The sequence below is a fragment of the Protopterus annectens genome, chromosome 8.part0, assembly GCF_019279795.1.
Source record: "Protopterus annectens isolate FY-2018-M chromosome 8.part0, PAN1.0, whole genome shotgun sequence".
Taxonomy (NCBI): domain Eukaryota; kingdom Metazoa; phylum Chordata; order Ceratodontiformes; family Protopteridae; genus Protopterus; species Protopterus annectens.
In genome coordinates this window covers 1,197,244,424-1,197,257,677 of record NC_056741.1, presented here as the reverse complement: position 1 = coordinate 1,197,257,677, position 13,254 = coordinate 1,197,244,424, and positions in this window count along the sequence as shown.

Genomic DNA, 13,254 nt, shown 5'->3' with positions numbered 1-13,254 from the left:
TTTAGCAATTAAAATTTAATTGCAATCAACTGTTAAAGTGCTATAGTGCTGCAGTACTCTTTTTGAAGTTTAATGAACTTGACAAGTGAAGTTTTTTTCTCACTATATAAATCTTACATACAACAAGTATACTTTGATATTCTTTGTGCTGCTGAATACTGTTAAAATTCATTCGCTGCTCTTGAATGAGTATATAATACAAAATAGTAATAACTAGTATATTAAACAGTGGTTAAATGCCCTATTAATCATACAGTTAAAAACACATCTTTAAAAATAGTTTCTTAAATTAAAACCATAACTGTTGTTTTTGAGTAGGCTACTAGAATTCAAAGCAAATACTTCGTGAATATTTCTATATACATTGTATAATTATTTATTTAATTTATTCATGTATAAAATTTATTTCATATGTAATACAAATATACACAAATAAACTAATCAATAATTCTCTTTCTTATTTTGAAAAAAACTTTCATAGTATAATTGATATAGATATTAATTAGAGTTTATAAAATAAACACAAAGAAAGGGCTAAAAACAAACTACCTATAATTTATTCCTTTTCATTCTCAATATACTGTTAATACTAATGTTGTCATTCATTCCTGGATTCTTTGAGGCATCCAATTTTAGTTGCCAGGTTAGCTCTCTAGTTTCTAGGTAACTTTCCCAGTCACCTCCCCTAGGGTCACTAATGACCCGTTCCAGGACAAAAAAATTTAAAGACATATTTGTACACGTTAAAGAGTGCTTAAAAAATGCATTAGTTGTTTTCTTTTTCTCTATTTCATATATGTGTTCATAAATCCGTTTTTTAAGCATTCTAGAAGTCTTTCCCACATAGAAGCCATGGCAGAATGTGCATACACCTAAATACACTACCCCCATTGTATTACAATTGTGGTGTCCTGGTGTCTTTAAAGTGCAATTCCTAGCTGGTAGAAATATTTCCGCAGCGTCTAGTAGATAGTTGCACTGTTTACACATACCACATTTGTATGTACCATTCTTTCTATGAGAAGAAACAGTATTCTTTACTTGTCTTGTACTGGTGTTCTGTTCAAACATTCCTTTAAGGTTTATATCGCGTTTTCTAACAAAAGTTAGTGTTCTTGGTAAATAAATTTTGATGTCCTCTTGTGTTGTTAACATTGGCCAAAAAGCTTGTAAGGTGTTCTCTATATAAGTTGAATCATTGGTATATGTATAGGTAAAACTTCTCTGTGCATCATTTTCTCCTCTACTGTTAGTTTTGGGAAGTGGAAGTCCCTTACTAAGAAGGGGTGGGAACTTTGAATCCCTTTTCTCTAATACTTCTTCTATGACTGTTTTAATTAACTGATTGGGATAGCCTCTTTCCAACAACATGTTAGTTAAAGATACAACTTCATCCATAAAGGCATCTAAGGTGCTACAAATTCTAGATGCTCGAATCAATTGACCTCTAATAATTCCCTTTTTAGTGTAAAAAGGGTGTGAACTGTCAAAATGTAAAAATGTGTTGGAATAAGAAGGCTTCCTGTAAATAGTTGATTCAAAATGTTCTCCTTTACTATCCTTAGTAAGTAAGATGTCTAAGTAATGTAATGAGTTACTACTAAGTTCGTAAGTGAATGACAAAAAATCAGTAGTTGTGTTAATGTATCCAAAAAACTCCAAAAAAGTCTCCTTAGAACCCTGCCACAGAATACATATGTCGTCCAAATAGCGCTTGTAAAATAAAATCTGTTCGTTCCATTTAGAAGAATATATATAAGTTTGCTCCCATTTGTATAAAACAATGTTTGCATAAGATGATGCACATGGGGAGCCCATGGCTACCCCCTTGCTTTGCCTGAAGAATTCTCCATTAAAAAATATGTAGTTGTTGTTGAGAATGATTTCCATAAATTCAATAAGTATGTTAATCTGGTTATTACTTAAGTCGCTTAAACTTACTAAGATGTCAGAAAACCAGTCTATTCCTAAATCATGTGGTATACTTGGAAACAATTCAACTACATCTATTGTTATCATCAGAACATCCTTGTTACAAATGTTGGATGGAATACTGGCTAAGAATTCCCAAGAATCTTTGCAAACATTTGGGAGCTTAGAAACTAAAGATTTAATGCTATGTTCAACATATTTACCTAGCGGTTCTGTAATACTATTTGCTCCGGCCACAATTGGCCTAAATTTCAAAGGTATAATCCCTTTATGAACTTTAGGTATACCAAATAGTATAGGAGTCTTGGGATGTGGTACATTCAAGTAATTAAATAGTTCTTCATTTATCACTCCTTGAAGTAGATGGTCATTCAAGATGTATTTTATGTTAGCTTGTGCAACATTTAATTCATTAATAGAGGCCTGCTCGTATGTGTCAGAGTCCTGCAGTATATCATGCATTGCATTATCATAATCAAGTATATTCATAAGCACCATGCCACCCCCTTTATCCGGTTTCATAACCCTGATTTTTTGTTCTTTTAACAAATTCATAGTTTCTTCCAGATGTTTATTGAAATTATGTGGAGGGTCTTGTCTGCTTGACAAATTAGTTCTTAGTGTTTTTTCTATAAGTTCTTCAAAAATTTTTAAACTCGGATGTAGGGGTGGGTTAAATGTACTAGACCTAGTAATGCTGTTGGTTAAAGTGCCTTGTCCCTTAAAGAAAAGAGAAAGATTTAGACTTCTGACAAAGAGCTTTAATTCAATCAACAATTTGGGTAAATAGGCAGGTCTTGCTGGAATATAATTAAGTCCTTTAGTGAATAATTCAAAATAGACTGGAGTGATATCCAAATCCGTATAGTTATAAATATTAAAATTGTTTAAAGAGACCACTATGTTGTTGGTGTTGGGGGTTAAACATGCAGTGTCACAATTATTAGAATTGTTTGTGTCTAGATTTGGTTGCGTGTCCTCCCCCAAGCCTGTTGGTAGGGGGCATTCAAATTCCTCCCCATCGGTCTGCCCTGGGGGTAGTAAAAACCCTGTGGTGAATTATTGTTACCTTTCTGTGCTAACCTTTCACTTCTTCGTAAAGGTTCAGAGTTAGGTATGTTTCTGGTGTTTTGACCCCCTGTTCTTTTTTCAAATTCTTCTTCATTAGTTCCTGCAAGTTTATTATATTTCAACCCTGTGGGGTAAGCCCTCCCCTCCCTGTATTCCAGTAGGTCTCTATCTAATTTTTTGAATTTTCTATCAATTACTTTTTGACAATGTTGATCTACCTCGGAAAAAACTTTGTCATATTTCCTTTTGTGCCTAAGGAAATTTTTGTGTTGTACAATATTGTCGTTCAAAACAGTAAGTTCATCCAAAATACCATTACATTTATTTTGGTAATCCTTCACCATTAAATCTAACATTTCCAACCCAGTTCGGTTAAAAAGTTCTAATAATTGCGTATGTAACACAGAGCCAACAGTAGCATTGTTCGGAAATTTGTAACATCTTAGTCCTTTCGGTACTCTTTTAACATTAATGCATTCCTTTAAATAATTGATTTCAAGTTGACAGTTCTTATACGTGTATAATTTATTACTGAAAAAATCAAAGTCTATATCAAGTTGCTGCGTGTTATGATGGAATGTACCTTGTTTGAACTCCGGTTGGAGTTCTGTCCATTTTTTGAAATTAAACAGTTTGTCTGTTACTCCACCGTTCGGTGCCTTGTTGTTACAGTTTCCTTCATGTGTTGGTATTAAACCAGTTCTTAAATTGCTGCTTGTACTAGCGGTGCCATTCGGCTCCTGCACCATAAAAGATCTCTGCTCAAGCGGTACTGCTTGTTGCTGGTTTCCCGGAAAGAAAGGAGAATCTGGAACGTCGGAATTCAATTGACCTGTAAGTACCTTGTTGATGTTTGTGAGTAACGCTAACACCTGGTTGAATTCAGTACGGGTAACCGGTGTATCGTCACTGTCTTCCCTTAGTATAAGGGGTGTGTTGAATAGGTCCGTGGCCAGTGGTTCTTCCGCCATATCAGCACAAAACAAACGAAGCGGAGACAGTCAAATAAACTGGAAAACTAGAAAAACACACCAAGCCTGGACCAGAAGCAACGTTTTGGAATACAGCTTACGTTTACGAAACAATTGCTTCTGCCAAAATCTTCTGATGCCAATAATAAGTGTAAATGAAAGCAAAAAGTCTTCCTTTGAAATTGTGAAGGAATGCCAAACCAAGTTGATCCACTAAAATCTTTTATTCACCAACACGAAAACGAGAAGAACACTCCAATGCAAACCAAGTGCTTTCGCCTGGACAATTCCAGGCTTTTTCAAGATTAAAATATGAATGTGGCCATACTGCTTAAATACACAAGTTAATAGGCCAATTTAGCAATTAAAATTTAATTGCAATCAACTGTTAAAGTGCTATAGTGCTGCAGTACTCTTTTTGAAGTTTAATGAACTTGACAAGTGAAGTTTTTTTCTCACTATATAAATCTTACATACAACAAGTATACTTTGATATTCTTTGTGCTGCTGAATACTGTTAAAATTCATTCGCTGCTCTTGAATGAGTATATAATACAAAATAGTAATAACTAGTATATTAAACAGTGGTTAAATGCCCTATTAATCATACAGTTAAAAACACATCTTTAAAAATAGTTTCTTAAATTAAAACCATAACTGTTGTTTTTGAGTAGGCTACTAGAATTCAAAGCAAATACTTCGTGAATATTTCTATATACATTGTATAATTATTTATTTAATTTATTCATGTATAAAATTTATTTCATATGTAATACAAATATACACAAATAAACTAATCAATAATTCTCTTTCTTATTTTGAAAAAACTTTCATAGTATAATTGATATAGATATTAATTAGAGTTTATAAAATAAACACAAAGAAAGGGCTAAAAACAAACTACCTATAATTTATTCCTTTTCATTCTCAATATACTGTTAATACTAATGTCGTCATTCATTCCTGGATTCTTTGAGGCATCCAATTTTAGTTGCCAGGTTAGCTCTCTAGTTTCTAGGTAACTTTCCCAGTCACCTCCCCTAGGGTCACTAATGACCCGTTCCAGGACAAAAAATTTTAAAGACATATTTGTACACGTTAAAGAGTGCTTAAAAAATGCATTAGTTGTTTTCTTTTTCTCTATTTCATATATGTGTTCATAAATCCGTTTTTTAAGCATTCTAGTAGTCTTTCCCACATAGAAGCCATGGCAGAATGTGCATACACCTAAATACACTACCCCCATTGTATTACAATTGTGGTGTCCTGGTGTCTTTAAAGTGCAATTCCTAGCTGGTAGAAATATTTCCATAGCCTCTAGTAGATAGTTGCACTGTTTACACATACCACATTTGTATGTACCATTCTTTCTATGAGAAGAAACAGTATTCTTTACTTGTCTTGTACTGGTGTTCTGTTCAAACATTCCTTTAAGGTTTATATCGCGTTTTCTAACAAAAGTTAGTGTTCTTGGTAAATAAATTTTGATGTCCTCTTGTGTTGTTAACATTGGCCAAAAAGCTTGTAAGGTGTTCTCTATATAAGTTGAATCACTGGTATATGTATAGGTAAAACTTCTCTGTGCATCATTTTCTCCTCCACTGTTAGTTTTGGGAAGTGGAAGTCCCTTACTAAGAAGGGGTGGGAACTTTGAATCCCTTTTCTCTAATACTTCTTCTATGACTGTTTTAATTAACTGATTGGGATAGCCTCTTTCCAACAACATGTTAGTTAAAGATACAACTTCATCCATAAAGGCATCTAAGGTGCTACAAATTCTAGATGCTCGAATCAATTGACCTCTAATAATTCCCTTTTTAGTGTAAACATTATCAAACACAATCGACATTAAACAGATTTGAGGAAATAGGTATGAAGGCAGGTTTAGCCTGAGTATAGGCAGAGTGGCTGGTAGAGTGTGAATAAATTGTGACAGTACCATTGTAGGTAGTGTAGCAAGATAGATAGAGAGGACTATGGAGTAGTTATGGGGAGATTCTACTTAAATAAAAATTTTAATATGTTAACAAGAAGGAAGGAGGTTTATCAGAGAAGAAAGATAAGTGTGGAACTGGTTTGCTGGAGATGCCAAGCAGGATGGTCCTTTATTATGTGTATGGAGAAATGTATGATTTTAATAGAGTAGAGTAAGATAAATGTAGAATAAACCACAGTGTAGTAGAGTGAAATTGTGAATTAGAAGAAGTATTGGGTAGAGAATAATTAAGCTGGTGATATGCATAATAAAAGCTTTGTGGATATTATATTTTTGGATCAATATTCTGAAAGGAAGGGTAATACTGAAGGACTTCCTGGGAAAAAAGATAAGAATATTGTTACTGGGGAAAAGAAGAATAAATTGTATAGACTGTAATGTTATAACAATGGTGATGAGTGAATTAAATGACGAGCAGTAGAGAAGAGTATGTGAGGAGGTAAGATGGCATATGATGGTAAAGAATTTGAGTGAATGCTAATGGATAGTAAGGTAGTAGCAGAGATTGGTTAGGCTAATTGGAAGAGGAGGGGATAGGAATGAGGAAGGGGAGGGGATATGTGCAGTATAGGTTTAGATAAGGAGAGGGATAGGTGGAAATTGGGAGTAGAGTAGGGGAGAGTAGTGAGCCTAAGCATAACAAGGGTGAATGCAGCGGGTTGGATTCCCTCACAAATTAAGGTATTAGCCCAAGAAAAATAATCAGTGACAATGGAGGTAAGAAAAGTATGAGTGTTTTTGTTAATATAATGTGAGTAACTCAGCAAGACAGCAGAGCCCAACAAAATTTTAAAAAGTTGTTAATGGGTCAGAAAGCTATACATTTAAGTCAGAAAAATCTGCTCATGGGAAAGAAAGTCAAAATTATCAATATAAAATAGGCTTTAAGAAGCCTGAGGTACATTAACACATGAAGTGTCCTTTTCCCTTAGCAGCAGCACTCACTGTAAGCTCAGTGGTACAGATGGTTTTAGCAACTTACCTAGTGGCAACTGAAGATGACATTTTTAAGTGCAGACAATATATAAACTATTTGTTGTAGGCTTACAAATCCTTCTAGCAGAAGAAAAATTATTTTATGCAGAATGCTGCACAAAGACTGGGAATCTGATGATTTTTGGCACCCAGTGGAAGAGACAATATTGCAAGCCCTAATCAGTTAAGATCCTGGGTCTATATTATAAGCATGAAAAGACTAAACCGCGAACGCTCACATGAGTGAAAATGCCAGTAATCAAACTTGCTATTGTGGGTGCCCCCCCCCCGCTAACTATATATTCTAACTCCAAGGTTGCACTACAGTGAGGAAAGAGCAAATATCCCACTCCTCACTGTAACACGACCCCACAATCACACATTCGATTCCCAGCATTTTCACTCGTGAGCATTCGCGGTTTAGTCTTTCCGTGCTTATAATATGGACCCAAGATCCTAGTGTATATCGGGGGGGTGCTATACTGAAAACAGAAAAATACTCAATTTTAGTTGTAATCCTAAATTCAATAAAGATGTTAATAACCCCCTAGCAAACCTAATATCACTGTATGTGGTAGATATTAATAAAATGTGAGTGCATTAGCTAGTCATTTTCTATTCATGTATGTGGTAAAATTACATTAATTTATTAAGAATTTGGCAGACTTTACAGAAGTTATCAGATGCTACTGGACTAAATATGTGTTTTGGCATGCAGTAGATGTTAATAGCTTATGTACAAATGTTAAGATGGAGTAAGATTTAGAGGCTCTTATAAAGTATATCAGTCAGGATATTACTGGTACATATATTAGAAAAATGGAAATTTTTGCTTAACATGCAATTATTGTTATTATTATTATTATTATTATTTTTTTACTTTTTGTTGAGGTACTCATAGGTAGGTTTCTGGTACTGCTATAGGAGCTGATTTTGCTCCCCATATGATAATTTATGGGGCTGGTTGAGGAAGAATGTATTTATATATACATAAGGTGTTTTTCAAGAAGCAATTTTTTTGTAGATATTTAGAGAATTTCTTATTTCTTTGCAAGGGCAAGAAGGAAGATGGTAAGTGCTTTATATTTAATTTGATAGTCAAATAGTCTTACAGGGGAATTCAATAAACCCTGCACGGTCATTTTCCACAGTGCGATGTGCACATGGTAGCAACAAAATTCATATTCAGTAAGCACCGTGTTGAGGTGAGCACTCCCACACAAACAAGATAAACACTGTGGCATGCTAACTGCAACATAAGCTGTTGAACTGCATGCTAATCAACCAATCCAACACAGTGGAGCTATTCAACAAGCTATAAAACACCCATTTTTGTTTTTTCCTGCAAAGTCCAAAACCTTTGGAATACAGCTATGGAAAGGAGTCTACACAGGCAGAATGTTAGGGACTGCTACTGCTTTAATTCATTTGTATGTGCTACATGCTAAAACCAATGCTGCTCCTGCTGCTAATATTATTAGGTCGAGAAAGAGAAGAGTTTTCAGGCCCCGTTTAACTTTTTACAGCTTACATGATGTGGAAACTGTAGAGTGCTACAGGGTGGGCAGGGACTCATTACAGGAACTCTGTGACCTCTGCCGTCCTCAAATCAGAGCTAAAGCCAACCAAGGGGTATTCATTCTAGTGGAGACAAAGGTATGTGTAGCCTTTTTATAGGCAACTTTCAGAGATGAACAGGTGACATGATGGGGGTGCCACAGGTATCAGCATCCAGGATCCTCCATCAATTCCTGAATGCTATGCTGCAACATACCAGTGACCACATATATTTCCCCAGTAGTTCTGAGGAAAGGGACAGAAATATGCAGGAGTTCTACCACGTAGCACACTACCCTGAAGTACTAGGTGGCATAGATTGTACACATAGAAATGAAGGCACCACCCGGGGAAGAGGTTAGGCTCTACATAGAAAGGGATACAATTCTATCAACTATCAAGTTGAGTGTAATGCCAAGGGAATCATCTTGAATGTGTGTTCTGGCATCCCTGGCAGTTACCATGACTCACATATCTGGCACACCTCCCAAATGTACCAGATGTTTGTTAGGGGAGGATATCCCACGGGGTCATTTACTGGGAGATGCAGGCTATGCACTAGAACCATGGCTGATGACACCCATCAGAAATGCACACACAACCACAGAAGAAAGCCATAATGATACACACGCTCAAACCAGAAAGATCATAGACTGTGCTTTTGGGCTGCTAAAGTAATGGTTCTGATGCCTAGATACATCTGGAGAAGGCCTGCAGTACAATCCAGGGACATGTACAGAAATATTCACAGTATGTGCCATGCTACACAACATAATCTTGAGGAAATAGCTTCAGCAGGATCAGCAAGGGGAAGGGGCACACATCCCACCACCAACGCCAAGGTCATCACAGCCACAGGTAGATGAGGAGTCAGAGGGGGAACCACCAGCTGCTATGGGTGTAGTCTGACATAAGCGTACACAGTATGCCCTTGAACTGGCTAACCGACAATGCATAGCACACTCACTCACCACCAAGGGGCCTAAAACTTTCCTCCTACACACATTCATATAGTAACATTGATGCCAGGCAACTCATACAACCTTTACCTCCCGATGTATTGGCTGTGTACTGCTTGTATCAAACAGAGTCAGCCCTGAACTAAAACTGTGGCAACTGCTGCATTTGCAAGGTAAGTCCTGAATCTGGAGTGTACTGTTTAACAATATGAATGTGTGGCATATCCTTGTATTTCATTATTTGGTCTGGTAAGCAAGTAAAAGGTGGGAGATTTATCCAGAAATTACCTTAACATGTGACAGCAGAGACTTATTTGACTTGCGTGAGTCCATTACAAAGTAGTAAGCCACAGGCATCAAAGATTCACATGGTCATACCTCTCAAAACTACTGATGATCACTGCATGCCCTCAGTTTGTACTGGAAAATCATTAAAGAGAGAAGTTAGCACAAGATCATTCACTATAAAGTTGAACAATGTTGATGCTATCAACTGTCTAACTTTCTAAGACCAATATAAGTCAAAGGTGCAATTACCAGTTCAACACCACAAATGCAGATATACTAAGCACTAAGTTAGCTATATGCCCTGAGCATCTGACACAAAGCTTATGTAGCTCTGAATCCAAAAGATAGAAAACAAGGATATGACACAGTTATCATCATTCACACAGGGTGTTTTGTGTGTGTGTGTGTGTGTGTGTGTGTGTGTGTGTGTGTGTGTGTGTGTGTGTGTGTGTGTGTGTGTGTGGAGAGGGGGCAGGAAGCCTAGGCTGACACAAAAGGTTGGTCAGTGTGTGTGTGTGTGTGTGTGTGTGTGTGTGTGTGTGTGTGTGTGTGTGTGTGTGTGTGTGTGTGAGTAAAACCGAAAAGTAGGCAGATATTTGGATAAACCAACAAATGGTCAGTAAAAAAAAATGAGTAACTGTTGCGTGCATGTGCCTGTGTAGCTCTGTAGTGGTCCTCTAGTTGAAATTTATGTGTAAGTGTCTACATGAACACAGCCAAGCTCTGTGCTAGCTCTGCATCTTTGTATGTTGGACAGGTGTGAGCTGTGTACAGTAGAGGTGACATTTCATCACTGTCATCCCCTACAATGAGAACTGGCTCTACCAGGAGTTGCACTGGCACGTCCACACCCACAGTCAGATGCACTGCTGCTCCCTGAACATCACTGATGTCTGCTGGATGAGCTCCTTTCACTGGGACACTCAGGACCATGATCCCATGGTCTGCCACATCTGGGTGTGGACAACACATTCACTGATGGAGTAGTGGAAGTACTGCCACTGTGGGAGCATGACTGGGCATGACCACACTGGCTAACAGCAGATGATGTGGGTGGTCTATGCCCTCCAGGATGCCGTTTCCCTCCCAGCAAACATTCCATCACAGACAATGCTCTTCCCACAACAGACACCCCTTGGTCCATTACACACACCCCTTTTTCCAATGTGTCATTCATCCGATCCATTGAATCGGCAACACAGTAAAGGCAGTCATGCATGTCAGACTGTGCCATATCTACAACCCTGAGCATTTGTCTAGAGCATCTATGGGAACATGCTTGTGCCTCCATGATGGCCCTAAACATATGTTGAGTCTCATGGGAAGAGACACCTGCACCAGGTGGAGGAGGGACAGCAGGCCCCCTCTGAGCACAATTATCAACCCTCCTGCATGGCACTTCAGTCAACAGGCAATGAAGCTACAGTAACCACACTTCCCTGATCAATGGCCTTGCCCTCCACCTGTCCAATATCTGAGGGCTCACTGGAATGGGTAGACACAGGCCTACTGGTTGTGTCTGATGGAACTGCAGGGGATGGTTGTATGTTAACCTCGGTGTCAGATTCAACCTTTGCATTCCCCACCTGTGCCTCAGTTTGGTCACCATCATCATCAGAGTCTGCTGATACACTGACATCAGGTGGTAGAGAGCCCACACTCCCACTATCATGATCACCTGTAATAAAAAGCAACAAACCCAGGAAAAAAATAATACCTACACTACTATAGTCCAATATTTTGTTTGTGTCTTTCAGCTTTTCCCAGTTAGGGGTCGCCACAGCAGAACTCCCGTCCGCTAATGATTGGCAGTAGATTTTTACGTGCCAAGTTGCCAGCCCTGATGCAGAACCTTCAATGAAGGTAAGCCCATTCACACATGTCTCCACACAGAAGACGCTCTATGCTAACAAAATACCAGTGTTGCCACTATTACAGACACTAGAGCAATACATACAATAGGTCTGACATCAACAACACACACTAAAATATTTCTTTAAATTACTCAGCAGTACTGACATAAAAATATTTGGACTGCCAACTGTATATGAGATACTTCTCTGCAATCAGTCCTGGAAGAAATTAAGCAAAAGGTAAGGGCAACATCACCACAATTAAAAGTAACATAGGGGGCAATAACTTTACCCCTTTATATGCCCATTAACAATACTTTCAACAAGACCTTGGCTGACATCTCCAACCTAAGCTACCAACTGTAGCAATTTTCAACCCCCCCCCCCAAAAAAAAAGTCGTGACACAGAAGTAACTTATTGATTTCAATTATTTTACTATACAATAGTACTCAACTGTTGCGATACCAAAGCCTACCTGGAATCTCCTCCTGGGACGTGCTTGCTGTCTCAGAAACTGTTGCTCTGACATCCTGCACATGCTGTACTACACTCTCCTGAGAGCTATTGGGATCCTTGATATTGTCCAAGATCTCTTCATTGGGTATTATTGGTGGTTCTCTAGCATACCCTCCCAAAGTAACCATCTGATCATGGCCAACTGCAGCTGCTCTTCTCTATGCAGATGTGATCATGTCAGTGTCCCTGTGGAGTACCTGCTTGTATGTCCTGCCATAGCCACCCACGGCATTCATATAATCAACTATCTATTGCCACATTTGCATCCTACATGCCATATCTCTGTCCCCTTTCCAGCAGAAAAGCACCAGGTTGCCTAAAAGCATCCACTATCACCTGGTTCTCAGCATCAGTGGTATCACATAACTGCAAAATAATTGTTTCCAGGTAAAACAGAAATGGTAGCCACTCAGTATTACCCCCTGGAGAAACATGCAACAGTCTACAAATGTGAAATACAAACAACCGGCAGGATGCAAAACAAGGAGAGTAACAAGAGAAATATATCCTTGTTTGTGCCATAACAGTAACTCATCTTTGCTCCCCCTCACATAAAAGAACAGTCTATCCTTGTTTGTGCCATAACAGTAACTCACCTTTGCTCCCTCCAAAAAGAACAGGAAAATGACACATTTTGCTAACAAACCATCATTGAAATGTTAAAAGTGTTATTAAAGGAAATGTCCCTGAAACATATATATATATATTTATCACACAGCATTTCATTTTTATGTATTGGTAATCATGTATACCTCTGAAATGGCTTGACAAACATGCCCATGCCATCATTACACTTCTCACTAAGGCATACAGATAAAAGAATATCCTGAAGAAATAGCATATGTGCAGTCTTCCCAATAAACAAGTCTCCTCGCCATCAGTTCACCTAAGTAAACAGTTGCCTTTTTATATGGTGTAGATTCAGGGCTGTTAGCATGGTGAAGATGCAAATGAGGTGTGAACTCATTAGAATTGCTGAATCCCAAATACCTGGATCTGTGTAAGAGATGTAAACACAGTGCATGCACTCCCTCAGTGTTTGGTTTTAATGGATTGCAACTGTGAATGATTAGTAGTTGGGAGAAGAAAAACACAACAGCACTGCAGTCTGCCTTACTTCCACTGGGTGTGTCAG